The following is a 4,587-nucleotide window of genomic DNA, read 5'->3' as shown; positions in this document are numbered from 1 at the left end:
AAGGGAAGGGAAGGGAAGGGAAGGGAAGGGAAGGGAAGGGAAGGGAATGACAGTGATTAACAAGGATGGCTTGTTACAGATGTTCACTTCTTACACATGTACCACATGCCCTTGCTTTTGCACATTTTCTTCTGAACATTATTCTTTCAGTCAAAATAGGACACGCCAAAACCTTGAAGTAGAAACTATATTTAATCTGTGCTTTTTTTCTTTCTCTCTGGTCTGTTGCATAGCCTAAATACATGGCACAGAATGCAGTGGCCTGGAGAACCTTGATACTTAAAAATAACTCCCATTTTCTTCTGACTGATGATTTATTTATTTTTTTGTACAGCACTAGAAAATCACTGATTTCAGTATTTAGAACAGTAATGGAGTTCTAATTTCTTAAGTACAATCAGGAGTGCAATTTGGGGAACTTTCAAGTGATTTTTTCAAGCATGCTGTTTCTCTGCCTTCTAGTAACCTGTAGTCTCAAAACAAAAACAAAAACAAAAAAGGAGGGGGATGATGTTTTGAGAAACTGAGTTGAGTGTCTATTCTAAAACTGATACTGCTGGATTGAATGCAAGTATCCGAAATTCCAGGATGAGGATTAAATCAGCCTCTTTGAAAAGTGGCAGGGGAGGGTTCAGCCCTCATTATCCATCTTCCTGAAGACAGCAAGGTTGTGTATGTGTGTGAATTCAGGGGAAGAGTTGACTAAGAATTGTAAGAACATTGCATGTCTTGAAGGCAGCTGACATAGTGCATATAAATAATGCCTGAGCTCTTTTGTGGTGTACAGCAGCACTGAATACACTTCCAAAAATAATGACAAAGATGTTTGTTCAAGAAACCTACTGCCTGGAGCTGAAAACACTTGTAAACTTCTTCAAGGAGTACTCCAAAGTACGTCTTAAAAGATTTTCTCTATAATGTTCTCTTTATAGAACAATAAATTGTGGTGAGACTTAAGATGAAATGCTTTTTCCTGCCGTTAGATTGTGCTGCATTAGTCTCTTGAAATACAGCTGGAGATTGACTGCTTGTTAAAGAACATTTGAGACAACCTACTGTAAACAGTAACTCACAAATATCAATGTGTTCTTCAGGCACTACTTCTATGTATATATGTATGTATGTATTTATTTATTTAGAGATAGTGAAGACTGTTACTCCATTTGAAAAGGGAATGGAGGAATTACCCATGTGATGCACAAAGATCTATACTCTTCTTCACTGCTCGTGGAAGTATAGCCACTAAAGAACTGACTATTCCAAGATTCTTTCTTTGCAGTTTGTATGAACAGTTACACGTAAGTAACACTGAACTACTCATCAGCCTCCACAATGTAGAGTCAAAAGACTTAACAGTAATTAATCATAGAGCCAAAGAATATCTTGGGTTGGAAGGGAACCACAAGGACCATCAAGTCCAAGTCTAACATGTTTAGTAACACATTAATGAGTTAAACAAATAGAGCAGGAACCTTACTAAGAACACAGCACTGAACTTGGGTCCCCAAAAATTTAACTACCTGACCATCTCTTCTTCAAAGAGGACCACTGAGTGAAAATCAAAAGCTTCTGCAGCACCTTATAAGGAGCACCCAAAATGAAGATTTCCAATTGTTTTGGAACAGAGCCAAATACAGTTCTTTTTGATTATTGCAGAGTAGTAATTGAATGGAACAGGATCTGATCCAAATAATTTTGGTGGGTTTCAAATCTTGCCCTAAAATTGTTTGAAAATAACTAAATTCAAATGAGAGTAAATGGCAGAGCTCCGACACTACATTGAGCAATGATGTTCGCGCTTGGTGGTATCTGTGTTCTTTGATCTTTCATCTCTTTAGATACCACGGTGTTCTGGGAGGTTTCAGAGTTTGTTTCTTTTTCTCCAATAGTTCAATTACATCTCTGTTGTTTCTCTGAGCCAAAATAGGCAGCCAAGCTTGCTCTCGTTACTTTCATTGGAACAATAACACAAAAGTCAAGGAATTTTTCAAAACAAAGCCCATTGTAAATCATCTATTTTTACAAGCAGGAAAATACAGGAACAAGACAGGGTTGGCTGCCACCACACAGTTAATTCTCAGTCTTTAGGAAGCTCCCACAGCAAATACAACATCTGTCCACCAGCTACTTGTTTAGAAGCCCAGTCATCTTCTTTTAGGGTATGGTTAATAAACAGAGTGAACTGATTAAAGAACTCTAAACCAACAGTCAGAAACCCTGCTATCTCCTTCAGCAAGCAGATCAGTGTAACCAAAAATCTCCTTGTTGATGTCTTTCCTTGTACTGGAGACAGTGCTCTGTTCTGTAAAAAAAATTCCTCTTGAATCAGAACAAAATTTTGTGAAAACTTCCAACCTAGAAGGTAAACATGGACATTTGCATCTGTCAGTTTTTTCCAAACCATCTAGATACTTGGACATATCTCCTGAACTTGCCCCGTGTTTTTGCGATTATTCTTTTCAACAGGAAAGTGTAGTTGCAGAAAGAGTCTGTAATAAAGTCAGACAAGAAACATTTAGCTCAGTGTCTCTTTGTACCTTACTGTTTTGTCTTTTTTTATCATTATGATATTTATCAGAACTTTAAGCAGAGAAAGACATGGGGGAATGATTTTGGAAGTGCATTCATACAACTTAATATCAGGAAACTAAACTCTGGAAACTAATCTACCTATATTTATTTCTTCTAAAGAGAGATAAATGGAGAGAAGGAGGAGAGAGGCTTTCAGAACACAGATTGGAGTTGAAATTCAGAAGTTTTGACTTACCAGCTGGAATATTTTAATATGGTTCTCATTAGAGGAATTTAGTGAGATTAACTTAGGTCTCTGAATCCCAAGTTACACATGAATTTAAATCCCAAATAAAGCAAAGAAGGAAGACAGAACCTTTCTTTCTGCATCTTCGCAAGTTTTGCTTAAGTTGGGCAATTCAGACCCAATATTACTTATGAGCAAAAGAATCATACAAGCACTTATGAATGCTGTTACATTCCAGATCCTGAGACATTACTCAGCACTGATGAGAAAACCGTGCATATTCTGCATAGGATTAATTGCAGGAAGAATTAGTCATGCTGGCTGACAGGGTTAACAGAAATTCATCCCTTCTCTTTCAGCGAGCTACTGAATTACTTTGCTTTTACAAGTCTAAATTATTCATGGAAGAACTTAATGAAAATGAATTTCAGCCTCTTGGTTATGAAATGTCCATTGTGGCAGTGCCACATATCACAATTTGTGATTAATTGCTAGAATATCTTTTGTTTTTTCTCATTTCAAAATGCCCACTGCAGACACATCCATCAGAAGAACCATGCTAAATACAATGTATTTTCAGTTATCACTGGGGGTGGGAAGAAATCTTGATTTTCATTGGGAGGATACAGTACAAATATGTGTACACCAAACAGGCTGGGATTCAGGTGGAAGTGCAGCAGCAGTGCTTTAAGCTATTAAGCAGAGCTTAGCTGAGACATGTTGACAACATGAATCACAGTGGACTGAGAAGTGATAAGTATTTATAAATAAATGCAAAAACAATGAAGCCTGAGTTTTCTTAACACAGCAGATAGCACGAAAGTACTCAGCTGTAATTAAGTACCATTCTGAAACTCAGTCCAACTGAGTTCTAAAAAATGATTTCTAAAAAGTAAATAATCTTTGATTTCAGACAGTGGACTGCTGTCACTGCTAACTCATTCTCCAAATTCAGGCTGCTACAAAAGCTCACTTTGATCCATGCAATCTGACTTGTTCATTTCAAAATGATTATTCATTTTGAAATGAATAATTTCAATAATTAAATAATTTCAGAGTGAACTCACTGCTTGAGCAGTATTTCTAGATTTGTGAATTGAATTTAAAAGCATATTAGGCAACATATTTCAGCCTATATATTCTTTGATATAGTAGAATTTAATAAATTCAGGCTGACATTTTCTTATCAGAGGCAACCTGACAGAAGGTAAAAATCTTGATCTTTATACCAAAACCTTGAGCAGCGTATACACTTAACCCAGCTGAAACCTTAAGCATCTCTAGCTTCCTCTTACTTAGGACACTTTGGTAAATCAGTGAAACCACTGACAGTTGTTGATATAGATAAATATTTTGTTTATAGCTCCTCCTTTTCTGGGGCTTCAAATTTTTTGTAGTGACACTGAAAGGCATAAAGACTGAAAAGTATCCGGGAGAGATGAAGAATTTACAGATCTTCTAGCAAGAATGAATTGCTAAATGCTTTTTAGTTTCTTTTGAGTCTTAGTTTCCTTTCAGCAGATGGCACTGTGAGAGCATTTGAACTGAATCCTCCAATATATTTCTCTTTATATTATAGACATAAATTAGTCATTAATATTGGCATTTGGCATTTCAAGATAAGTGTCTATCTTTTAAAGTGATCTTTGAAATTACTGGGATGGAAGTTATCAAATGAAAAATCTAGTAGTACATACATCACTGGTTTGGGATACCTCATTTTTGATAACTTCAAATATGTCTAGTAACGTCAGGATTATTTTAAATTAAACTAAAATGAAATCCAGTCTTTTTTTTTTTTTTTTTTTTTTTTTTTTTTTTTTTTTTTT

General features: G+C 35.8%; 1 long non-coding RNA gene across 1 annotated transcript in view; it reads right to left on the bottom strand.

Annotated features, from left to right (window-relative positions):
* Positions 1–2,425: 2,425 nt before the first annotated feature.
* LOC122178163 overlaps positions 2,426–4,587 on the bottom strand; it is an 8,011-nt gene continuing 5,849 nt past the window's right edge. Inside the window, exon 4 of the long non-coding RNA XR_006178246.1 lies at positions 2,426–2,489. This is a non-coding gene — a long non-coding RNA (uncharacterized LOC122178163). The remainder of the gene's footprint in view (positions 2,490–4,587) is intronic.

The sequence above is a fragment of the Lagopus leucura genome, unplaced genomic scaffold (assembly GCF_019238085.1).
Source record: "Lagopus leucura isolate 7727_CA_CO unplaced genomic scaffold, USGS_WTPT01 Super-Scaffold_100001, whole genome shotgun sequence".
Lineage (NCBI taxonomy): Eukaryota > Metazoa > Chordata > Aves > Galliformes > Phasianidae > Lagopus > Lagopus leucura.
The sequence above is the reverse complement of the archived record's forward strand: the minus strand, read 5'-3'. Positions and strand labels throughout refer to the sequence as shown.